Source organism: Pseudorca crassidens, chromosome 2 (genome assembly GCF_039906515.1).
Source record: "Pseudorca crassidens isolate mPseCra1 chromosome 2, mPseCra1.hap1, whole genome shotgun sequence".
Lineage (NCBI taxonomy): Eukaryota > Metazoa > Chordata > Mammalia > Artiodactyla > Delphinidae > Pseudorca > Pseudorca crassidens.
Genome location: NC_090297.1, coordinates 126,062,965 through 126,090,079, shown reverse-complemented (window position 1 = coordinate 126,090,079; position 27,115 = coordinate 126,062,965). Strand labels below are relative to the sequence as shown.

The following is a 27,115-nucleotide window of genomic DNA, read 5'->3' as shown; positions in this document are numbered from 1 at the left end:
TGGGAAAAGAATGTTCTGCACTAAATGGGGAAGGAGAGGAGCTGCAGATTTCCAACTTTCACAGCTTGTCTGCCTGTGAAAACTGTGCTGCAACGTACCCTTGAAATCATTTGGGTGGGCCTTGTTTCTGAGGAAATAAAGAGGCCCCAGAACCTCCCAAGTGAGTGAAAGAATGATTTCCAGATAGTCAAGTGGAGCAACCTCTTGCTACATGAGCTGGATGTGCTTGGCAGTCTTTCCCTGTGTCTGGCCAGTATCCTGAGGTTAGCAAAGCAGAAGACAAATCTTTTGGGAGCTAAAAGACATATGCACGTGCCAGCATTTTTGACAAATGCTCAGTTAATTGTTTTCTATGATTCTTCTCTTGAGACACAGACTGCGTACACCAGGCACCAAGAACTACCCCTCCCACCATCCTACACCCCAGGGGAAACTTCATAATTACACACATTTGGGCCAAGCGTCTACCCCACAGGAAATGGACAGATCAGCCCCTACAGATGAAAGAATGATGCAGGGCATGGGAAAGCAGAGAAATCTCCTGAGTGAGAAAGAAGATAAACTCACACAAGTGAAGCCAGAGAGTTTATATACCAACATGAGAAACTCAGAATTTCTTATAAGGATACCCAGGAAATGATGGTCAGAAGAGGCTTGAGTAAATTGAGGAGAAATTTGGATTGTTCCATAACTGGTGAATAATTTAGTATTTGAAAACCTCAGAATTCCAGGATGGAATTCAATTTGGGATGAGTTCCTGGGAATCGTGGCATGTACAGTGGGTTCAAAAGCAAATCATGCATATGTAGAGGTGAAACAGAGATTTCAACTATAAAATCCAAAAATTTCATGACTTTTTCCTTCCAGATCTAGCTCTTTTACAATTTTGCCTCTTCTTTTGTCTATATCATTCTCTAGTTATGTGTTCATCTCTTGCCATTTGTTCATCAAATATTTATAGTTGTGCACTGTGTAAGACGCCTACTACTCTGCTCTCATTGAATTGGAAAGGTTTAGAAGGTGTATCCCCTCTGACCAAACACTAACTGGACCAGAATCTTGCCTGTAACACAGCAGTGTTGCTTACTCAAGCAACAGACTGGAATGGTTAAAGAGCCCCAGTTCTACTAGTGACACTGCTCTAGAGATTAGTTTCAGAGAAAGATAACTCAATTTTGATTTACTTTTGTCAAAGGTTTTGAATCAAGAGATTTATGTGTTAGATATAAAAGTCAACCTTTCTCTATGATATTGTTAAGGTACTTCTTTGTTGCTTCCACTAAATATTAATTTTATGAACAATGACAACAATACCATGCTAAATCAATTTCACAACAAAATCTGGAAACTAAGTAAGTTCCAATTAGAAAACTAAGTTGCTGAGTTACTGATTTAAGGATTAGTTATTCATTCTCTTTGAACCCAAAACTCTCAAATAAAATGGAAACTTCCTTAAAAATAAGTTGAATGTAAAAGGTGTTGAAATCATAAATGTGAGAGAGAAAAGAAGTTGGATAATGATTGTGAACATCTAGGGAAATCTGTAAATAAACTTCGACGAAATGTTAACTGAGCAAACTAGAATACAAGAGGAGAAAGTATCAACAATAAAAAAAACTCATCAAAAATTTTGCCATCAGGAAATAAGTTAGACAAGAATTAGTATTGGTGAATTCAGATTTAAAAATTTGACCAAGACACTCAGTATAAGAAGAAGAATAAAATGATATAAAGGCAAAGAAAAGAGTCTGAGAACAAGGGGAGAAATGGAGAGAAATTGGGCTGGCTTTTCCTTTACAAAACATGAAATAAAATAAAAGGTAAAGAACTTATCTTGAGCAATCATATTGATTTCTTCTAGGGAAAAAGAGAAGTGTTTTGTTTTAGTTTGTTTTATTAAATGGGAGACAGCTCGGTCTGTCTGAGATAGAAATAGTGACCAGAAAATTTTGCTGGATAAAAAGATCCCACCACAGCTCTGAAATGAGTACAAGACTATTTGCATACAGAGTGTACTTTAAGAAGTGGTAGTAAAACATTCTGGTATGATTTGTTTGGGAAAAAAAGGAGAAAAAAAAGCCCTCAATGAAGCCTCTTTCAGACATGTGTCATGGGCTTTTTGTTGCTGAACTCTTCCCTATTAACAAACTAAATTGTTCTTCCTTTCATTCCTTTGGCCACAGGACAGACGAAATTCACCAAAGTCTCTACCACAGACATTCTCAGATGGTGCTAATAAAAAAGAAGAAACCCACACCAGAATTGGTGGTCCACATTGTGAGAGTCACTAAATATCATCACAAAGCAGTAATTATCCTACAGCGTGCTTGGTGGCTCAACATTCTGAAATGCAAGTGTCAAGAGCATACAGTTTCAACAATGTTGCTAATGGGAACTCATGTTTTGTGTTGGGTGGTCTTTTGTTCTGCCTGGTGGTCTTGTTTCTGCCTGCTATGACAGCATTAATGGTTTCATGTAGTCCCCAATCCTACACAGTATTCACTTGTCTCTCTTTAGTAATGCACGACAAGTCATAAAAGACAGACTACCCAGAAATGACATTGCAAGTATTCCAGATATTTTCTCTCTTGGTGGTGACAGTTCCAAATCAAGTTGGCTCAGTATTTAAGTCAAAGCATTTTTCTAAGTGTCGGCTCAAAATGCAGCCTTAGATCTGGAAATCAAACTGGGCTCTTCTTGCCTCTTCCATCATTGCTTGTAATAAATATTCAACTCTTTGACCGCAGCTAGAAGCTTATGATAGATGATACAGAATAGATTCCAACTCTCTCTTTCCCAGATGCAAAGAACTCATCTTTTGGTTAGAGAGACTTCACTACCTTTTAATAATCATAGGCAGATCATTTTACAGACTTTCTTGCCACACTCATTTAGGATTTATTTCCTAAGGTCTCACAAAGAGTAGAAAGGGAAGGTTCATAGTTGCGCAGGATGTCAATACAATCTCTGTTCAGAGGGTCAGAGAGTCACATACCCCAAAATTAATCCAGGCAGCTATCTTAGTTTTAACTCTAAAAACGGTATCAGAACATTCTTCACAATAAGCTGACCTACGACTCTGTACTTGCAGGACTATAGAACAAGAATTTAATCGCAATAGAATTTTTGGAATCATCAGTTGGGCTGGGTTTGGGGATTCAGTTCTAGGCCCCCTAAACCACCCATCCTAAAGTCATCTCCCTGCAAACTCCTTCAGTACTCACTGACTCTACCATTCACTGGCTATTTTACTACATTTGGCCTTGTATTGTGGTTAAATTTTCATAGTCATTCTTCTTTGTCTATTTCTCATCCTATATTATAAGTTCCTTGAAATCAGATAACCAGACATATTCACCTTCATATACCCAGTGCCTAGCACTGTTCCTGGTACATAGCAAAGGATCCATACATTTGTTTAATGAGTAGATTAAATTTGGCCCTGTTGGATTGAAGAAAGTGATTACAAGGATGAGTCTCTTTCTAATTTAGCACATGGCTTGTTACAGAGTAGATGCTCAATAAATGCTAGTTGGTTAGTCAGCTCTCAGACAGTTACTTTCCTCTAAGTGGAAAGAAAAGCCTGCCAAAATGAATGTATGCCAGCAAAGCCAGTTATTGTTTTTTTCACTCTTTCTGGTGATATGAAACCTTTCCTCCTCTCACTCAGGACCCCAAGTATCCAAGAACAAGAAGGGATCTAAGCATATAAACTGTTTACCACACCAACCATAATATCTGAAGCCAAATCTTTGTCACATGTTCTTACACCAGGAGAGGATATTTGAAAATACGACCAGCAGGGATCATTCAAGATGTTTGGTTTTTAGTACTTCTGATCACCAAAAGAAAAAATCAGAACGCCTTCTGTTCTTTAAGAATTTCCAGTTGGACCTTCACAATTGTATGAGAAAATAAATATTGGCCCACTTTTAAACTGTATGACACACAATGCAAAGATTAGGGCTATAAACAGAATATGTATTTCTGCATTAAATATACATTCACTAATTTGGTGAGTGTACACACGAGGAAATGATTTGAGGCCTTTACTAATTTACGTACATACTTTACTGGATAGCTTACAGCATGAGATCTAAAATGAAGTCAAAGCCAAAAAGAACCAGAGAGGAAAATAAAACAGATGGCAGAAGAGTAGGGTGTCATAAGAGCAAAGGGATACAGGAGGATAAAGGAGGCAGTACAGAGTTACACAACCTGATAGAGAAAATTGGAAACTTATTCAACATCTATTCAACAGATTCATAACTGTGACTCTGAGGTGCTAGGCATGGAGCTAAGAACTGTAGAAGACCCCAGGATAATAAAATCCACCCTGGTGAGGGAGAACTCTCTGTCTAGGGGCAGTGTGGGTAAGGGAGTGGGCAGAGAGAAAAAAGGACAGCTATACATATAAATATAACGGAAAGCAGCAGTGATCATTGCCAAAAGAGAGGTTCAGATAAAGCGCTGTGGGAGTTTAGTGAAAGGAAATATCTCTTCATTGAAGGATGTTTTAGGGTAATTTTATAAAGTAGATGGTATTCAAACTCAGTCTGATAGAAGCAATTCAGATGGTGGAAAGGGAGAAAGGGCACTCTAAGTGGAATTAACAATATGAGAAAGGCATGAAAGCAGGAAATCTATTAGATCTGTTCAATGAGTATCAAGTGTTCCATTTTGTTTAAGGTTTAAGGTATGCATAGGGACATAGTGAAAAATGGGGCTGATAAGGTGGACTCTGGTTGGATTATAGACAGCCTTGAACAGCAAGCGAAGGGATTTGGAATTTATTCAGCAGTCTTTGGGAGCTATTCAAGGTCTCATGAAATCAGAGCTGTTTTTTCAAAAGCTTAACCTAAAACAATACAAAGAGTAAGTTAGAGGAAGAAGACCGGGGCTGGGAGATGAATTTGGACCAGTATAAAACTGAATAAACATCTTCCAGAAGGAGGTGACTGCTAAAATGTCATGATACTATTAAATGTGACAAATATTGCTGCCTGTTTTAGTCAATATGGTAAAATGTGTCATCAAAGACCTGGATGGGAGGCTAGCATGAATTGGAAGTGAGTTAGTGAATGACACCTGCAGGACCTTTAGTGTCAGGAGTGAACAAACAGGCAGAATCAAGATGACCAATGACTTTCATGGTTAAGTCACCTATAGTTTCTCACCATAGATGGAGAAAGATAGTAGAGGAAAACGTCAGAGAATGTGAGGCAGACTTTAGGACTGTGGTCCGTTCGAGTGAGAGTTATACTGACAAGAGACTTCAGGCAGTGTGGCCTTTTGCTGAGGTGATTCCAACCTTTCCTTGAAAGTTTTGTCTTCAAGGTGGTCTTTCCAGGTCTTCATTATTTTTTTATATTTTATTGAAGTATAGTTGATTTACAATGTTGTGTTAATTTCTGCTGTGTGGCAAAGTGATTCAGTTATACATGTATATATTCTTTTTCATATTCTTTTTTTCAATTATTTTTTAAAAACTTTTTCCCCAGGTCTTAAAGAGCCCATGAGGGTCTTTGTTGATCCACCAAGTTAGTGACACAGATCATAGAAATATAATATCCTCTCGATGATGTGAGAACTCAGCTTAAAGGATTTTCTCCTCTAGAGCTAATTTTTCTTAAATCATGCATTTATTCCTTCAGCATGTATTTATTGAATAACTACATTTGCCAGCATGTATTTATTGAATAACTACATTTGCCAAAAACTACATGTATTTATTGAATAACTACATTTGCCATTGTTCACAATGCTTTGTGAACAGGTAAAAAAAATTGCTACCCTCCTGGAGCTGACATTATAGAGGATAAAAACATGAAAATATTAAACATAATAATTGAACAAATTATGTATTACATTAGAAAGTGATAAGTTCTACTGAATAGATAAGTAATTAAATAGATAATAATAGAATAAAGTCAGAGGGATCACAAGGGTGGAGTGGGGTTTGAGGCAATTTACAATTTTTAAAAGGCAGTCAGGGCAAGCCTGATGAAAAGGACATAACAAGCAAAGGCTTGAGGGAAAGGAGTGAGTTATCTATGTGAGTATCTGGAAGAAGAATGCTCCCACTAGCTCAAAAGCCTTGAGGCAGGAATGTTCTTGTTGTGTTCTAGAAAACAAATGAGACCAGTGTGAGTGGAGCAGCAAGTGAGGGGGTGAAGACCAAAAGATAAGATGAAAGATATAAGAGAGGGCAGAACATGAAGGGTCTCTAGGCCATATAAAGACCGGCTTTTCCAGTGAGTGACATGTGGAGTCATTGGAGGGTTCTAGGTCTAGGACTGACAGGATCTGACTTGCCTTTTTTTTTTTTTGACTTGCATTTTAAAAGCATCACTCTGGCTGCTTTACTGAGCATAGATTTTAGGGAGTCAAGTATGGAATCAGGGAGACTATTTTGGAGGCAATTACAGTAATCCAAGTGAGGTAAGATCATGTCTGGGCACTGATTAGTAGTAACAGAGGTAGCAAGAAGTGGTCTGATTCTAAATACATTTGTTAGTAGGGCCAATAGGATTTCATGGTGAATAAAATATGGAATGTGAGAAAAGAGGAGTCAAGGATGACTCAATATGGTTGATCCCAGCAACCAGAAAGATAGAGCTGCCAAAAATTGAGGTCAAGGAGGTAACATATGGGGTAGGTTTGGGAATTCAATTTTTTACATATTATATACATATGGAAATGATACATAGGCATTTAAAATTCTGGACAGAGGGCTAGAGATATAAACTTGGGAATCTAGTATAATGATGGTATTTAAAAGTGTGAAACTGGATAAGTTAACCAAGGGGATAAATGTTGATAAAGAGGAGAATCTGGGCTGTTACAACATTAATAGTTCTGGTGAAAGAGGAGGAACCACCAAAAGAGATTGAGAGAGTATAACCAGGACGGCAGGAGGAAAACCAAGAGAGTGTGTGTTCTGGAAGCCAAACGAGTAGAGGGTATCAAGAAAGAGGGTCCATCAGCAGTGTCAGATATTGGTGCTCTATCAATTAAAATGAGCACTGAGAGTGACCACTGGATTTATCTTCAACATTGTGAGTGACCCTGACCAGAGTAGTTTAGGTGGACTGGTGAAAGCAAAAAACTGAATGGAGTGGTGTTGAGAGAATGGGAGGGGAAAGGCTGGAGACAGCAAGTATACACAACCCTTTTGAGAAGATTTTCTGCAAAGGGGAGCAAGAAATCAGGTGGTAGTAGTAGAAGGGAGTGGGGTAAAAACTGGTTCTTAGAATTTTTGTTGCTGTTGGTTTCTGTTGTAGACTGAATTGTGTCCCTGCAAAGTTCATATGTTGAAGCCTTAACCTTCAGTATCTCAGAATGCAACTACACTTGGAGATAGGGCCCTTAAAGAGGTAATTCAGTTAAAATGTGGCAGTTAGGGTGGGCGCTAATATAATACGACTAGTATCCTTATAAGAAGGGGAGATTAGGACACACAGAGATTGACATTAGGGATGCACACACACAGAGGGAAGACCATGTGAAGACCACAGCGAGCAGGTAGCCATATCTGCCAGCCAAGGAGACAGACCTCAGGAAAAACCAAACCTAACTCCCTGATCTTGGACTTCTAGACTCCAGAATTATGAGAAAATAAATTTCTGGTGTTTAAACCACCCAGTCTATGGCATTTTGTTATAGCAGCCCTAGGAAACTCATATAGTAGTTTTAAAGGGTTTTTTTTGTTTCTCTTGTGGGGGCGTGGGGGGGGGACACAGTTTTTTAAATGGAAGAAATAATTATAGCACGTTTGCGTGCTTTTTAGGAAATATCCAGAGGGAGAAAATGATTATCTAGGAGGCAGAGGAGGAAAACTGATAAGAGATATTTGTTGAGAAAGTTAAAGTGGATGGGATCTGGTCTTTGTTATTCATTTCCCAGAGCTCCTCTTAGCCTTAGGCCTCAGTCAAGGACCATAAAATAAACCTTCTCTGATTTCTTGATAGTGATTATACCAGAATCAGTAAACAATAAGGGAGAGGAGAAGACTCTACCAAACCTCGATTTCTAGAAAAATCATGGATCTGTTAAGAGAAATAGATCAGAAAAACAGAAATTATTTTTAAGTGGAAGAAAAGAGAGAGACAGAATCGAGGAGAATCAAGAAAAAAGAAACAAGATGAATTTAACTTTGTCTGCATTTGGTAAGATATGTAGGTGGAGATGTTCTTGTGGGTGTTGAAATTGCTGAGAAAAATTTAGCAAAATCCAAAGAAAGAAATGGGGTAAGTCTGCAAGTAAATCTTCCCTAAAAGATTACATTTCCCATTAACAATTTTCTTACTACGAAGAGTTCCTGCCACCACACCACCACCACCACCTCTTAAAAAAAAAAAAAAAAAAAAGGATGTAATAGATATTAAGATATAGCCATTGTGACGAAAAGTGGTTTGGTAAAGGGAAGTTGGTTAAAAACAAGTTCCGTTTGGGAAAAGGAAAATGACTATTCAAGCTTGACATCTTCAAGATGTTTAACTATGGGCCTAGGATAGCATATAGTCCCATATAGAGATAAAGGAAACAATGCTGGGATTGTAGAGCTAGTGTGAAGGAAAATGACTATCAAGTCTCATAGCATTCCTGGAAATTAGGAAATCTACAAATATCAGCCCATTTTGCAATGGTGGGAAAATCTTGGTATACTGAGGCTAAGAGATCAGATTCATAATAAATATAATTTGAAGTGGTCCAGTATGTCACAATGAATCAGTACCAAAATAAGGACTGGAACCCAGGACTCTTGGCTCATAGCCAGGACTCTACCCACAAAACTGTGTTTCCTGTGTTTTTATTTTTGATCTTGAACTAATTCTCAATCTCTCTCTCTTGCTCTCCAGCTCTCTCTCCCTCCCTTTCTCACATACCATAGATGGCCCTTGTACATGTCCTCCATAAATCACTCTATCATGGAGTGCCTTTGTTGTTCTCTTCGTTAGGTAACCAAAGGAAGATTATGGCAGAGGACTGGGGCTCAACATTCAGTGAGATAATTGAAGGTCATTCAGCTGAAAATAATTCATATTTATTCATGGCTTCCTTTACCAGAGCATCTGGTTTCCGTTAGCCAGCATGGTGTCCTCTGGTCCTGACTGTGGTGGACTACGGTAACCACATTTTTGCTAAAAAGGAAAAGAATGCTTTCTTACATCTGTTCCCGAGATGTTTTTCCATTCTTCTTTGTACAAAGCAATGCTCTGTATTTAGATGAACAAAGGCTAAAACTTCATGGTGTTAGGTACTGGTGACTGGCCTGCCCCTGGACAGCTTCTCTGTGACTTTCTCTTTCTGTCAAGATCAATCATAGAATGAAAGATTAGGAAAGCTAAGGTCAACCAGTTCATCTTACTAACTCCTGCCAGAACGTCACAGTTCTAAGCAGGTTTAGATTTATTCTATTTGTAAAGAGATTTTCTGTTCTTACCTCCATATACAGAGAATATATTAATTTACTCACTAAGTTCTTACCTGAAACCTGTGAGCAGGTTTCAGTTTATAGCCCACAATAGACACGTATTTTTATTTTTACTTTTTTTGTCCATGACTGCTGTATTAGCGATAGGAACTCATACCTATATTTAAACCAGAATCTCTTTCAACCTGTTAATTAATAAACGATTCTTTAGCATTAACCTACTAGTTATCTTTTAAGAAGCATATTAGTTAGTTGAAGGAACAAAGCATGAGAGAGAAGAGAAAAGAAAGTGGGAAAAACCCAGTATGCATAAATATTAGAAACACTGAACTTGAAAGTATAGTCAATAATAGGAGAATTTTGACCTTAACCTAAATGGAATAACATTGTTACAATTAATAGTAATAGCTAAAACGTATCAAGTACTTTCTGTATATTATGCTTGATGCTTTAGGGCCACTGTCTCCTTTAATCTTCACCACAAATCCATAAGGTGAATAATATTCTTATACTCATTTTACATAAAAAGTTGAGTGCCATAGATATATCTGTGGGGTCCTGGCAGGAAACAGATGGAGAACTCAAAAATAGGTTAATTGGAGTAGGTTTTTTTTTTTTTTTTGCGGTACGCGCACCTCTCACTGCTGTGGTCTCTCCCGTTGCGGAGCACAGGCTGCGGACGCGCAGGCTCAGCGGCCATGGCTCATGGACTCAGCCGCTCCGCGGCATGTCGGGGGCACGAACCCACGTCCCCTGCATTGGCAGGCGGACTCTCAACCACTGCGCCACCAGGGAAGCCCTGGAGTAGGTTTAAATAAAAGCCCTATTTGCCAAAGTATAGGCAGAGTGTAAGGAAATCATAAGGAATAATGCAGTACCCTGATGCTAGTAATGTTGGGACCATTACTAATCCTAACCCTGGAGAAGGAGAGAATGATTAGCAGAAGCCAGAAGGAGAGCCAAGTCGGGAGGACTATCTGACAGGATCCCCTTCTACAGAGGGATGCAGCCGGCCTATGGGAAATGCAAGGGAGGACAAGGGGGGATAAATAATCCATCTTCATTCTCTTCCCATGCTCTACTTAGCTAAAAACCAATCAGGAGTCCTGAGCCTGTGGATAAATATGCTGAGGTCAGACTACTGGGGAAGAGAGAAAGGTGGAGAGGGTAGAAAGTGGATCTAGATGGGCACCGTCACTTTCTAAGGTCACAGTGATAGAGCAGGTCACTAACGTCAATCAAGGTCTCTAAGTGATGGAGCAGGATTTCAAATTCATAACTGTCTGACTTTAGAACTCAGGCTCTTAACCACCATGCTCTACTGCTAATGGCTTTGAAATAGCCATTAGCTATTTCAAAGAAGGGAGGTTAATTCAGGCAGCAGAGAGTATAAGGAGATGTAGAGAGGAAGGGACATGCAAAGCTATGACATTTACTAGATGTGAACCTCTGGCAAGACGTCCCTGAGTTCTGCTTTCTCACCTACAAAATACGTCTATAACACAAAATGCAGCTCATTTCTCATGCAGTTCATATCATCAATTCCATTATCATTATTTTGATTCAGCCTGGAATAGAAATGAATCACCCGAATTTATGCTCAGAGACAGTAGCCCTCTGTGGCAGTTTACTGCACTGTGAACAACTGCCTGCTTTGTAAGCCACAAATCATTGACCCGGGGTCTGAAAGACAGTGGCCGTGAAATCTGTTACTTTTTCTTACTGTTTTTACCTCATGTAATAGAAGTGCCCACTCGTTTCATCAAACCTGACTCAAGGAATTTTGTAACTGTGGCAAAAGAAAAGTTAGGAGAGATGATTTAATTTACAAATTGTTCTCTACTCTATAAAAGGAGTCACCTTAACACAAATGATCAGCTGACCATAAATGGGTCTGAGAGTAGCAGTGCTCTTAGAAGCACATATGGTGCCAAGACCCTATGGGGTCTAAAGAGATGTCTCAGAGCAGCTTACAAAATATTGTTCAGGAATTTCCTGTGCCGAAAGCAAAAGTGAGAAACAGGACTGCAAATCAGAGGGAAATCCAAGCAAGCAGGAGCCACGTAGAAAATGTACGACAGGAGCAGTTTGGAAAGAAGTCCGGGGTTGTAACAGAGCCTTTAGTTTCATTCACATGTGACGTGAGAGAGTATCAGATTGAGTTAAAAATCAAGTTTCCAGAATAGAACTTCAATAGAAGGATAGGAACATATCATCTAGTTTGTTCCCTAGAACTTGGAAGAAAAGATAAAGAAAGGGAAAACACGGGGAAAGATAAGAGACTTAAGAGATGAATACAGAAGATCCAAATCCAAAGGATAAGAGTATTGAGAAGAGAGAATAGAGGAGAAATAATCAGAACAACAAAGCAAGAAAAATTTTTTTTTCCTAATTGGAGGGTGAATTTAAAATGGGTAATTCTACCAAATGCCAAGTGATGTAAATAAGAATCACACTTAGGAAAATCATTGTAAAAGAAATCAAAACATAAAAAAATCATAAGAGCAGATCGTAAAAAACTCCAGGGAAGTCTGTATCTGAAGGCTTTGTTACTAACACTATGGTGGTAATCAGTTTGCAATATATACCTGGAATCAACACTGTGTACAGCTTAACTTACACAATATTATATGTCAATTATATCTCAATAAAGCTGGGGGAAAATAGCCTCCAGGGAGAAAAGCAGACTTCTTGTCAGTGAAAGCATATGCTAGAGAACAATATTTTCAAGTTCAATGAGAATTTGTTTTCAGCCCAGGATTTTTTAAATTAATTAATTTATTTTTTCATGATTTGATACATTTATATAGCAAAATGGTTACCACAATAAGGCTAATTAACATCTCCATTTCCTCACATAATTACCTTTGTGTGTGTGTGTGTGTGTGTGTGTGTGTGTGTGTGTGGCGATAACATTTAAAATCTACTCTCCTAAAAACTTTCAAGTATATAATACAGTATTGTTAATTATAGCCACCATGCTATACATTAGATCCCCAGAACTTATTCATATTGTAGCTGGGAGTTTATACATTTTGATCAACATCTCCCTATTTCCCCCAACCCCCAGCTCTTGGCAACAACTTTTCTACTGTCTATCATTATGAGTACAGCTGTTTTAGATTCTGTACATAGGAGCATGAAGTATTTTTTTTCTCTGTCTGACTTGTTTCACTTAGCAAAGTGCCCTCAAGGTCCATCCATGTTCTCACAAAAACAGAATTTCCTTCTTTTTATGACTGAATAATATTCCATTGTGTATATACCACATTTTATTTATACATTTATCCATCGATGGACATTTAGACTATTTCCATGTCTTGGCTTTTGGGAATAACTCAGCCTAGAATTCTATAACCAAAACTATCAATCAATTTGAGATTAGAATTAATATATTTGAAGACAGGAAAAGACTGCAGAATTGGAAGCATTTCTGCTTGGTTAGTAAGCTGGAGGTCTTAATATTTGGAGTTGATTCCTGCCGACTTTGCCTGAATTCCCAGAGCCGTGTGACTGACAGGGTCTTTGTGCTCTGGCCTGGTGTCAGGCCTGAGCCTCTGAGGTGGGAGAGCCGAGTTCAGGACATTGGAACACCAGAGACCTACCAGCCCTGTGTAATATCAATTGGCGAGAGCTCTCCCAGAGTTCTCTGTCTCAGTGCTAAGACCCAGCTCCACCCAATCGCCAGCAAGCTCCAGGGCTCAACGCCCTTTGCCAAACAACTAGCAAGACAGGAATACAACCCCACCCATTAGCAGAGAGGCTGTTTAAAATCATATTAAGTTCACAGGCAACCCAAAACACACCAGCAGATGCAACCCTGCCCACCAGAAAGACAAGATCCAGCCCCTCCCACCAGAGCACAGGCACCAGTCCCCTCTACCAGGAAGCCTACACAAACCACTGAACCAACCCCACCCACTGGCAGCAGACACCAAAAACAACTGGAACTACAAACCTGCAGCCTGTGAAAAGGTGACCCCAAACACAGTAAGTTAAACAAAATGATAAGACAGAGAAATATGCAGCAGATGAAGGAGCAAGGTAAAAACCCACAAGACCAAACAAATGTAGAGGAAATAGGCAGTCTACCTGAAAAAGAATTCAGAGCAATGATACTAAAGATGATCCAAAATCTTGGAAATAGAATGGAGAAAATACAAGAAACGTTTAACAAGGACCAAGAAGAACTAAAGAGCAAACAAGCAATGATGAACAACACAATAAATGAAATTTAAAATTCTCTAGAAGGAATCAATAGCAGAATAACTGAGGCAGAAGAACAGATAAGTGACCTAGAAGATAAAATAGTGGAAATAACTACCACAGAGCAGAATAAAGAAAAAAGAATGAAAAGAATTGAGGACAGTCTCAGAGACCTCTGAGACAACATTAAATGCACCAACATTAGAATTATAGGGGTCCCAGAAGAAGAAGAAAAACAGAAAGGGTCTGAGAAAATATTTGAAGAGATTATAGTCAAAAACGTCCCTAAAATGGGAAAGGAAGCCATCAATCAAGTCCAGGAAGCACAGAGAGTCCCACACAGGATAAATCCAAGGAGAAACTTGCCAAGACACATACTAACCAAACTATCAAAAATTAAATACAAAGAAAAAATATTAAAAGCAGCAAGGGAAAAGCAACAAATAACATACAAGGGAATGTGCATAAGGTTAAAAGCTGATCTTTCAGCAGAAACTCTGCAAGCCAGAAGGGAGTGGCAGGACATATTTAAAGTGATGAAAGGGGAAAATGTACAACCAAGATTACTCTACCCAGCAAGGATCTCATTCAGATTTGATGGAGAAATTAAAAACTTTTCAGACAAGCTAAAGTTAAGAGATTCAGCACTACAAAACGAGCTTGACAACAAATGCTAAAGAAACGTCTCTAGGCAGGAAACACAAGAGAAGGAAAAGACCTACAAAAACAAACTCAAAACAATTAAGGAACATACATATTGGTAATTACCTTAAATGTACATAGATTAAATGCTCCAGCCAAAAGACATAGACTGGCTGAATGGATACAAAAACAAGACCCATATATATGCTGTCTGCAAGAGACCCACGTCAGACCTAGGTACACATACAGACTGAAAGTGAGGGGATGGAAAAAGATATTCCATGGAAATTGAAATCAAAAAAAAGCTGGAGTATCAATTCTCATATCAGACAAAATAGACTTTAAAATAAAGACTATTACAAGAGACAAAGAAGGACACTACATAATGATCAAGGGATCAATCCAAGAAGAAGATATAACAATTGTAAATTTTATGTGCCCAAAATAGGAGCACCTCAATACATAAGGCAAATGCTAACAGCCATAAAAGGGAAAATCAACAGTAACACAGTCATAGTAGGGGACTTTAACACCCCACTTTCACCAGTGGAAAGACCATCCAAAATGAAAACAAATAAGGAAACACAAGCTTTAAATGACACATTAAACAAGATGGACTTAATTGATATTTATAGGACATTGCATCCAAAAACAAAAGAATACACTTTCTTCTCAAGTGCTCATGGAACATTCTCCAGGATAGATCATACCTTGGGTCACAAATCAGCCTTGGTATATTTAAGAAAATTGAAATTGTATGAAGTATCTTTTCTGACCACAACAATATGACACTAGATACCAATTACAGGAAAAAAAACTGTTAAAAATACAAACAGGGGCTTCCCTGGTGGAGCAGTGGTTGAGAGTCCGCCTGCCGATGCAGCGGACATGGATTCGTGCCCCAGTCCAGGAGGATTCCACATACTACGGAGCGGCTGGGCCCGTGAGCCATGGCCGCTGAGCCTGTGCATCCGGAGCCTGTGCTCCACAATGGGAGAGGCCACAACAGTGAGAGGCCCGCGTACCGCAAAAAAAAAACACCAAAAAAACCCACAAAAACAAATGGAGGCTAAGCAATATGCTACTAAATAACCAAGAGATCACTGAAGAAATCAAAGAGGAAATCAAAAAATACCTAGAAACAAATGACAATGAAAACGTGATGACCCAAAACCTATGGGATGCAGCAAAAGCAGTTCTAAGAAGGAAGTTTATAGCAATACAATCCTACCTCAAGAAACAAGAAAAATTGCAAATTAACAACCTAATCTTAAACCTAAAGCAATTAGAGAAAGAAGAACAAAAACACCCCAAAAGTTAGCAGAAAGAAAGAAATCATAAAGATTAGATCAGAAATAAATGAAAAAGAAATGAAGAAAACAATAGCAAAGATCAATAAAACTAGAAGCAGATTCTTTGAGAAGATAAACAAAATTGATAAACCAATAGCCAGACTCATCAAGTAAAAAAGGGAGAAGACTCAAATCAACAGAATTAGAAATGAAAAAGGAGAAGTAACAACTGACACTGCAGAAATACAAAGAATCGCAAGGGATTACTACAAGGAATTATATGTCAGTAAAATGGACAACTTGGAAGAAATGGACAAATTCTTAGAAAAGCACAACCTTCTGTGACTGAAATTGAAACTGTGATTAAAAGTCTTCCAACAAACAAAAGGCCAGGACAAGATGGCTTCAGAGGAGAATTCTATCAAACATTTAGAGAAGAGCTAACACCTATCCTTCTCAAACTCTTCCAAAGTATAGCAGAGGGAGGAACACTCCCAATCTCATTCTACAAGGCCACCATCACCCCAATACTAAAACCAGACAAAGATGTCACAAAGAAAGAAAACTACAGGCCAATATCACTGATGAACATCAACGTAAAAATACTCAACAAAATACTAGCAAACAGAATCCAGCAGCACACTAAAAGAATCATACACCACGAACAAGTGGGGTTTATACCAGAAATGCAAGGATTCTTCAATATACGCAAATCAATCAATGTGATACACTGTATTAACAAACTGAAGGATAAAAACCATATGATCGGGCTTCCCTGGTGGCACAGTGGTTGAGAGTCCGCCTGCCGATGCAGCGGACACGGGTTTGTGCCCCGGTCCGGGAAGATCCCACATGCCACGGAGTGGCTAGGCCCATGAGCCATGGCCACTGAGCCTGAGCGTCTGGAGCCTGTGCTCCGTAACGGGAGAGGCCACAACAGTGAGAGGCCCATGTACCACAAAAAAAGCCCCAAAAAACAAAAAAAACCCATATGATCTTCTCAAGAGATGCAGAAAAAGCTTTCAACAAAATCCAACACCCATTTATGATAAAAACCCTAGAGAAAGTAGGCATAGAGGGAACTTACCTCAACATAAGAAAGGCCATATATGACAAACCCACAGCCAACATTGTTCTCAATGGTGAAAAACTGAAACCATTTCCTCTAAAATCAGGAACAAGACAAGGATGCCCACTCTCAGCACTATTATTCAACATAGTTTGGGAAGTTTTAGCCACAGCAATCAGAGAAGAAAAAGAAATAAAAGGAATCCAAATCGGAACAGAAGAAGTAAAGCTGTCACTGTTTGCAGATGACATGATATTATATGTAGAGAACCCTAAAGATGCTACCAGGAAACTACTAGAGCTAATCAATGAATCTGGTAAAGTAGCAGGATACAAAATTAATGCACAGAAATCTCTTGCATTCCTATACTCTAAGGATGAAAAATCTGAAAGAGAAACTAAGGAAACACTCCCATTTTCCATTGCAACAAAAAGGATAAAATACCTAGGAATAAACCTACCTAAGGAGACAAAAGACCTGTATGCAGAAAAGTATAAGACACTGATGAAAGAAATTAAAGATGATACAAATAGATGGAGAGATATACCATGTTCTTGTATTGGAAGAATCAACATTGTGAAAATGACTATACGACCCAAAGCAATCTACAGATTCAATGCAATCCCTATCAAACTACCAATGGCATTTTTCGCAGAACTAGAACAAAAAATTTCACAATTTGTTTGGAAACACAAAAGACCCCGAATAGCCAAAGCAATCTCGAGAAAGAAAAATGGAGTTGGAAGAATTAGGCTCCCAGACTTCAGACTATACTACAAAGCTACAGTAATCAAGACAGTATGATACTGGTACAAAAACAGAAATATAGATCAATGGAACAGAATAGAAAGCCCAGAGATAAACCCACGCACATACAGTCACCTTATCTTTGATAAAGGAGGCAAGAATATACAATGGAGAAAAGACAGCCTCTTCAATAAGTGGTGCTGGGAAAACTGGACAGCTACATGTAAAGAATGAAATTAGAACACTCTATAACACTTTATACAAAAATAAACTCAAAACGGATTAAAGACCTAAATGTAAGGCCAGACACTATAAAACTCTTAGAGGAAAATATAGGCAGAACACTCTATGACATAAATCACAGCAAGATCCTTTTTGACCTAACTCCTAGAGAAATGGAAAGAAAACCAAAAATACACAAATGGGAGCTAATGAAATTTAAAAGCTTTTGCACAGCAAAGGAAACCCTAAACAAGACGAAAAGACAGCCCTCAGAATTGGGGAAAATATTTGCAAATGAAGCAACTGACAAAAGATTAATCTCTAAAATATACAAGCAGTTCATGCAGCTCAATATCAAAAAACAAACAACCCAATTCATAAATGGGCAGAAGACCTAAACAGTCATTTCTCCAAAGAAGATATACAGATTGCCAACAAAGACATGAAAGGATGCTCAGCATCACTAATCATTGGAGAAATGCAAATCAAAACTACAATGAATTATAACCTCATACTGGTCAGAATGGCCATCTTCAAAAAAATCTACAAACAATAAATGCTGGAGAGGGTGTGGAGAAAAGGGAACCCTCTTGCACTGTTGGTGGGAATGTAAATTGATACAGCCACTGTGGAGAACAGTATGGAGGTTCCTTAAAAAACTAAAACTAGAACTACCATAGACCCAGGAACCCCACTATTGGATATATACCCTGAGAAGATCATAATTCAAAAAGTGTCATGTACCACAATGTTCATTGCAGCACTATTTACAATAGCCAGGACATGGAAACAACCTACGTGTCCATATACAGATGAATGGATAAAAAAGATGTGGCACATATATACAATGGAATATTACTCAGCCATAAAAGGAAATGAAACTGAATTATTTGTAGCGAGGTGGATGGACCTAGAGTCTGTCATACAGAGTGATATAAGTCAGAAAGTCAAAGCAAATACCATATGCTAACACATATATATGGAATCTAAAAAAAAACAAAACAAAGTTCTGACAAACCTAGGGGCAGGAGAGGAATAAAGATGCAGATGTAGAGAATGGACTTGAGGACACTGGGAGGGGGAAGGGTAAGCTGGGATGAAGTGAGAGAGTAGCATTGACATATATACACTACCAAATGTAAAATAGATAGCTAGTGGGAAGCAGCTGCATCACACAGGTAGATCAGCTCAGTGCTTTGTGACCACTTAGAGGGGTGAAATAGGGAGGGTGGGAGTGAGACACAAGAGGGAGGGGATATGGGCATATATATGTATACATATAGCTGATTCACTTTGAAACTAACACAACATTGTAAAGCAATTATACTCCAATAAAGATGTTAAAATAAAAGAAGACACTATAGAATTGTCTCCCATATTCACCCTCTCATAGGCTGTCACTTTCAGGAATAAACCAAGAAAGAGGAAGACATGGGATCCAGCCAATTGTATATCTAACGCAGGAAGACATAAAAGGAAGCCCCAGGTGTTAGATCTAAGTAGTTCAGGCAGTTAGACAAAAATTCTCTGAGGAAGGTCTCTATGGGGGAAAAAAGAATGGCATTGATTTATCGCTTTTTTTTTTAATATGGTGAAAATTAAGTAGTATAGCTATTAAGATGTAGTATTTGGAAAAACTCTAGAATATGATCAATATAAAACACTTACATACAAATCAAATAAAAAAACCCCTCAAGACTAATAATTAAATAGAACTATATAGGAAATGTATAGTCCAAACAGTAACAGAAGTAAATCGTCACATTATTTTCATCTAGAGGTCTGGGTGAGGGAAGGCCTGGAGACAGAGAAAATCACTAGGAAGCTCTTTCAGTTACCCAGGTGAGACACAATGGTGGTCTGATCCAAGGCTGTGTCAGTGAGATGGAGATGGAGTGGGCAAATTTTAGATATATTTAGGAATTATAATAGAGAAATTGTGAGGCTGATAACAGAGAGGGAAGAGTCAAGATAGATTCCATGGGTTTGGTTCAGAAATCTAGGCATAAAAGAGTACCATTCACTGAGAAAAGAAATACTGAAGAAGGTTTGGAAAGTACAATGGTGAGCTCATTTCAACCTGAGCTGCTAAAGGGATATCTCAGTGAAAATGATCAGTTGGTAGCTGGATATATGGTCTGGAGCTCTGGAGAAAAAATGGTTTCACATGTGATACCTTAAGCTATGAGAGAGGGCGGGTTCATAATTTAATAAAATCAAATTAATTAACAAATTCTAGGCAAAATAATTTAGGATAGTAAGCAATAAAATTTATGTGAAATATTTCTAAAGGTGTATTTCAGTTGTTTTCATCCTTACAAATGTTGAATTTAAAAGAATGCATTCCAACATGAAAAGATGTTCAACATCACTCACCATCAGAGAAACGCAAATCAAAACCACAATGAAATATCACCTCACACCCATTAGAATGGCTATCATCGAAAAGACCATAAATAATAAATGCTGGTGAGAATGTGGAGAAAGGGGAACCCTCATACACTGTTGCTGGGAATGTAAATTGGTACAGCTGCTATGGAGAACAGTATGGAGGTTCCTCAGAAAACTAGAAATAGAACTATCATATGATTCAGCAATCCCACTCCTGGGCATATATCCAAAGGAAATGAAAACACTAATTCAAAGTGATACATGCACCTCAATGTTCATAGCAGCATTATTCACAATTGCCAAGACATGGAAGCAACTTAAGTGTCCATCAACAGACAAATGAATAAAGAAGATGTGGTATATATACACAATGGAATACTACTCAGCCATAAAGAAAGAATGAAATTTTGCCATTTGTAATGACAGGGATGGACCTGGAGGATATTATGCTAAGTGAAGTAAGTCGGAGAGAGAAAGAGAAATACTGCATGTTATCACTTATATGTTGAATCTAAAAAATAAAACAAACTAGTGAACATATCAAGAAAAAAGCAGACTCACAGATATAGAGAACAAACTAGTGGTTACCAGTGGGAGAGGGAAGGAGTGAGGGGCAAGATAGGGTTAGGGGATTAAGAGATATAAACTACTATGTATAAAATAGATAAGACCAAGGATATATTGTACAGCACAGGGAATATAGCCAATATTTTATAATAATTATAAATGGAGTATAAGCCATAAAAATTTTCTATCACTATGTTACACACCTAAAACTAATATAATATTGTAAATCAACTATATCTCAATTAAAAAAGAATTTAAGTTAAAAAAGAAAGAAGGAAAGAAAGAGAGAGAAAGGGAGGGAGGGAGAGAGGGAGGAAGGAAGGAAGGAAGGAAGGAAGGAAGGAAGGAAGAAAATGTGTGGGTAAAAAAAAATGCATTCTATTTCATCCAACTAAAATAATTTCAGTATAAAAAAGTAGTTTACTTGTGTCACCTCAAACTCCATGAAGCTGATACACAGACCTTGATGACTACTTATTTCGCTCCTCAATCCATTTCTCTCACAGACCACCACTAATCTCCTTTAAATCCCTACACAAGCATATCTTGTCCTTTTGCTCCCCAACTCCCCACCTTTTCCTCTCAACCCTCCATCACAAAATCTCAAAAACCATTCAAACAAATCAGGACTATGATTTGCAGAGTGGGGAAAAGAAACAACACTAAATAGGCCAAGCTAGAGTCCTTTTTAGTGTCAGGGAAGGAGCAAGGTTGGAAATATGCATATACTGATAAGCCTTATCCCATCTATATGTATTGTTCCTAAATAATGACCCAGCAGTGTTAAGTATTCAATGTAGTTAACAGCAGAGTGCTTTCCAGAGGAAGGCCAGCTTCCCGTCCACCAATGGGCCTCACAGGTGATACAATTCTGGATCTGGCTCTTACCTTGTCAGCGTCTCTCCATCATCAGTCCTGGAAAGACTAATCAAACTAATCAAACTCACAGGAGATTGAAGTTTATCAGTCCAATTAGACTGTCCCTTCCTTCACTTATTCTGGGAAAGACACTCCTTCCAGGTTTTAGAATAATGATATTTTTCCCATCCAGGGTATTACCTTCTCATTAGCAGAACAGTTCATGATGAAAATGCTACTTAGTGAGCAGAAAATAAAAACAAATGGAAATATTCATGATCTTAAGCAAAATCTCCTATTCATGCTAGAGGTGGGGCTGTGGGATGACGGATCATTGCCCCACAATATGCTGCAGTGATTGAGTATTTGTGTCTCCTAATTCCCTGTCTCTGGACTGCCCAGTTGTAGTTTCCCTTTCTTTTCCTCCAGACTGAACTGTCTTCTGTGCATTCAACTCTTTCTCCATATGAAGTACAATACACCTGGGTTCCCATTACTAAATTAAAATCACATTCTAGAACTGCCTGCTTGAAATTACACCCAGGTGACCTTAACTGGAGCTTTTCGTGTTCCCAAACACTTCAGGCACTTATTTACAGTCTCCAGGCCTACTCCCACAGATGGCAAACCTTATTTCTCCTTTTTCCAACTTAGGAGGAAGCATCTCACTGCTGTTCTGATTGTATGGCTGTCATTCAATAGAAGAATAAAAATCTATCAATACATCTCAGTCATGTTACATCCTTCCCTCTCTTCTTCTGTCCTCTCTCTTCTGTCTCTCCTCTCTCTCTCTCAAATGTACCCTCTCTAGTTATACAAAAGCCACAGAATGTAAAAATAAAATATTTTTCATTTTTAGAAATCAGAGTCACCAGCCAATGTAGAATAGTTACAATGTTTGGAGAGGGGTGAAGTCTGACTCAGGTATTAGTAGAAGCTCTGCATTAGACAGTTTTCATAGATTTTTTCTCTTTATTTTTTGCATAAATTTTTTACCTTGGTCAAATTTTTTGCAAATTTTACTTTGATAGAGCACAAAGAGAACTTATATTCCACAATTCACATAGTTGCTTTCATGGATTGATCTGTTTCACGTTCCACCATAATTCTACCTGTTAGTTTATCTTTTATCTCCTCTTGGTTGTTAGCCTATCACTTGGGGACATTGGGACAGTGGTGTGACGATATTATAACACAGTGCCTGGCATGTAGTCAACGTGATGATTCAACACGGCAGAGCAGGCAGTGGCTCCCTGTGTCCCCCGTCTAGACATTTCACCTGCCGGTCCTCTCTGGATCTCACAGCTCTTCTCTTCCTTTTTAGAGGCAAAAACACAGAAGTGTTTAGAGGCAGAAACACAGAAACAATCATTCAGCTTGATGACATGCAAGCAGAGTGAAAAATAATTCACCTGGACAGATAAGTGATGAGGTGGAGATGAGGAAGGAGACTCTTTTAAGACTGGAAAAAGAAGAGGAGTGGGGCATGTAATGGATTGTTGATTCCATTTTCTGGCTTCTCCATGCCTCCTAGTTAAGGTATCAGTAGCAAATTTCATTTAAGCATCTGACAGCATTTTCACTCTGAGTCTTGGGCTCTCGATGGAAGTCTGGAAAAGCTATCGAGAAGTTAGCTTTTCCTTCCACACCTCCACACGCACACAGAGAAACCCATACACAGACACGACTGGCACACCCACGGAGAAGCCACGTGTGCACCTAAGAACACATGGACAGGCAGACAATAAAAATGCCTAGTGGTAGCAAGAACCACTCCAGCCACAGATGCCTTCTGCTACAGACAGCACATGTGCTTGCATTCTCACACCCACACAGACACAAAGGCCCACACGCAGATGCCACACCCAGACCCCCAGTCTTTACTTACTCAGCTGTGACTTTCCTCCCACATGCCTTATTTGAACACAAGACTGTCTCTAATTAGAGTCTCTCAAGTCCATCTTTGCCTGACTAATGAAACTTCTCAGTGCAGCCTCATGAAAACTCAACTTCTAAACTGCTCAAAATAACTGCGAATGGAAGAGAAATAAAGGACAGCTCACTAGACACCTGGGGGAACTGAAATCTGGAAAGTTAGGTGGAAAGGCTGTCAGGGCTAGTAGTGTCCCACCTCCCCACCAGATATTTTAGTAGATGGACACGTAGGTGATCTGGAAATGCCAACAATGCAGTAATTACGAAAGAGATGACCACTGATACTAAAAGGAGAAGAAAATATGACCTAATGATGGAAAGAAAATGAACTTGAGAACCAAACAGACTTAGATCCAAATATAGCATTGTTATTTACTGTTAACTTGGGCAAGCTATTTAGTCTTTAACAGTTTACTCAACAATAAAATCTACATTCAAGTATCTTTATGAGGATTAAGTGTAATGATATATGTAAAGTGGTTATTACAGTGTTTAGTTTCAAAAACATGTGTTTTATCTTTGGTATTGAAATTGTTCCCAAAGTATCCTGTGAGCTCTCCCAGCAAAAGACAATGGCTTGATTTTTCAGCTCTCTAAGACAAATTAGAAAAGTTACATGCTCACTCTTTCCTTGGGAATAGAGTGCCATTGGTAAACAATATTTGATAAAGGAATAAGTGAATGAGCAAATAAATGAATGATTGAATGAATGGTGTAACTATATTATACCTTGCTGTTCTTAGAATCATCAGTATCTAATATTAAATCTAGCATGTAGTTCTAGTACTAGAGGTTTCTCAGTTTAATAGGAGAGACAGCTAGAAAAACATAATTCTAATAAAATGAGAGAGATATTGCAAGGTTTTATTAAAGCAGAGGGAAAAAAAGTAGTTCTGCTGGGGGACAAGAGAATGTTCCAATAAAGTTCTTCAAAACAGTGGTAATCTAGGACAGGAAAAACTCACAAAGACATTCCAGGGAGAAAAAGGATCATGGGCAGAAGCACAGAAGCATAGGTGCTGCTTACTTAGGGCAAAATGAATAGGCCAAAGTGGCTAGAATGTTGGGGACATGGGGTGCCATGCCAAGTGATAAATCTGGAAAGATAGTTTTGGGAACCACCTTATGGAGGACCTTGCATGAATATCTTTGCATAAGAAGACATTATCTTTAACTCAGAGGGTGACAGGCAGGAAAATGACATGGTCAGATTTGTATTTTAAAGAGATCACTCTAACATAAGCATGAGGATCGATTCAATCAGGACAAAATGGAAGCCTGGAAGATGCCAGTTTAAGACCTCATCCTCTTTCGTATGCATTATTACAATGGTATCCATAAGGCAGGGAAACAGAGTATATAAGGAAGAGCATTTTCTCAGCAAAAATTTATGAGGTTGAATTGGCAAGAATTAGAAAATGGACTAAATTTGTGGAATGAGTGAAAAGGAAGAATTACAGATGACTGAGAATATAAAGCATTGTGACTGACTAAATGTTGTTTTATTAATCGAAATAAAGAACCACTGCAGTTATGTATTGCTGCATAATGATTTATTCCCAAAACTTAGTGGCTTAAAATAACACAATCATTTGTGATCATCTCTTATGGTTTTGGAGGCTGATTGCCTTAGCCTTACGGTTCCTGTTCAAGATCTCTCACATGTTGCGGTCAGACGGCGGCTGTGGCTGGAATCATCTCAAAGCCTTCCTCTTTCATATACCTAGAGGTACATATTGGCTGTCAACTGGGACCTCACTTGGAGCTGTTGAGCAGAGTGCCTACACTTGGCCTCTCCATGTGGCCTAGGCTTTCTCACAGCATGGTGGCTGGGTTCCAATAGCAAGTGTTCCAAGAAAACCAGGTGGAAGTGAATGGAATTTTTATGACTTGGCCTTAGAAGTTACATGAAGTCACTTCTGCTACTAGTCACTTCACTGGTCAAGGTTATCACAAAGGTCCACCCAGGTTCAGGGAGGGAACAGAGACCCTCAACTCTGGATGAACAGAGTTACAATGTCACATTATGATGTCACAGTGAGATACATTGTGCAGTCATCTTAGGACAATACAACCTGCCACAAGAACATAGAATAAAGAGCAAATATGAGTCCTGTTTTAAATGTGTTGACTTTCAAATGTCTGCAGAACACCCAGATGAAGAAGATAAATGGGAAATTATAAATTTGGTTTTAGAGTTCAGGAGACCTGAGAGTTGTCAGAATATAGGTGATAATGGAATATCAGGTAATGGAATATAGGATAATGGAATATAGGTCATGGGGTGGATGTTGTTATCCAGGGATTAGGGAAGAAAAGAGAAAAGAAGGGAAAAGAGGAGGAGGGATGAGAGGGGAGAGGAGAAGAGGGGAGGGTTATTAGTTTCCTAGGACTGCCAGAACAAAGTACCCACAAACCAGGGCTAAACAGAAATGTATTGTCTCATGGTTCTGGAGGCTAGAAGTCTGAAATCAAGATGTTGGCAGGGCCATGATCCCCCTGAAGTCTCTCAAGGAGTAGCCGTCCTCACCTCCCCCAATTCCTGGTAACCCCCTGGTGTTCCTTGGTTTGTGGCAGCATAACTCCAGTCTCTCCTCTCTCTTCACATGGCTGCCTCCCCTGTACATATGCTCTATCAAATTTATTTTTTCCTATAAGGACACAAGTCATATTGGACTTAGAACCCATCCTACTCCAGTATAACCCCATGTCAATTTAGCTAATTACGTTTGCAATGACCCTATTTCTAAATAAGCTCACATTCTAAGGTACTAGGGATTAGGGCTTTAACATACCTTTTTGGAGGAGATGCAATTCAACCCATAATAGGGAAGAAGGTGAAGGAAGGGGAAAGGATGACAGAATCAGAAGCCCAGGGAAGCTACAATGTAAGGATGAAACAGAGGAAGAGGAACCAGTGGGGAAAAAAATCAGAAGGAACCTGGGAGGAATACATGGCACAAGGATTTGGGGATTGAAGAAAGAAAGATGTGGACAAAAAGTACTCAGTTAACAAAAGGACTGAACAGTTTCTATTTGAGTCATGAATGGGGAGGTTCTTAGAAACTTTTGTAGGACCAGACTTCGTAGAGGAGCAGAAGCGAATTTGTGAGATGCTGATGAGTGAAAGGAAAATGAAGAGGCAGCAGTCAGCCTACATCATGGAGCTACAGAAATTTCAGAGGAACTCCTCTAAGGAGTTTGCTCAAAAGTTAACGCTAGTAATCTCTTCTTCCTGTTAACTAAGTTCCATATACAAAACTAAAAAAAAAAAACCTGAAAGCGAGAAGGGGGAGACAAAAACATAATTGCGGGGAGCAAGCTGGGACTGCCATTTTAGGAACTTTCTTGTGGTTTTCCCATAACTGGAAAAGCAGCTTTCTGACATGATCTGATCCAGGATGGCTGCTTAGTGCAGAGGACCCAAAAGCCGTTCACAAAAGCGAGAGCCGCAGACGCCAGGACAGGACGTTGCAAAGAGAAAATGAGTGATTAATTTAAGGAATAATATCAAAGGTTTGGAGAATGGAGGGAGGATACAAATGCCAGGAGAAAAAGGATGTGGTCAGGGCTAGGCTTAATTATTTATTTCCTTGATGCCTAAGGAGCTTCCAAGCAGAGAGGCCATTCTGGGCAGCTTCCTTTAACACTGTAGTTTCCACAAGTGAGACACGGAAGAAGCAGATCTTTTCTTCTCCAACACTCTTCATATACCTGTCCCAAACCCCCAAGACCCAGACCTGCTGACTT

General features: G+C 38.9%; 2 long non-coding RNA genes across 3 annotated transcripts in view; both read right to left on the bottom strand.

Moving 5' to 3' along the window:
- Window positions 1-10,052, bottom strand: part of LOC137219677 (uncharacterized) — a 29,834-nt gene extending 19,782 nt beyond the window's left edge. The window contains exon 1 of the long non-coding RNA XR_010941200.1: window positions 9,171-10,052. This is a non-coding gene — a long non-coding RNA (uncharacterized lncRNA). The remainder of the gene's footprint in view (window positions 1-9,170) is intronic.
- A 12,330-nt stretch (window positions 10,053-22,382) lies between these two features.
- Window positions 22,383-24,119, bottom strand: LOC137219675 (uncharacterized). Of its 2 annotated transcripts, none has more exons than XR_010941197.1 (3): window positions 23,319-24,119; window positions 22,843-23,049; window positions 22,383-22,746 (listed from the first exon to the last, which is right to left on the bottom strand). It is a non-coding gene; the product is annotated as an uncharacterized lncRNA (long non-coding RNA). The 2 variants fall into 2 exon arrangements; XR_010941198.1 differs by having other exon boundaries at window positions 22,843-23,040.
- Between the last annotated feature and the right edge of the window lie 2,996 nt (window positions 24,120-27,115).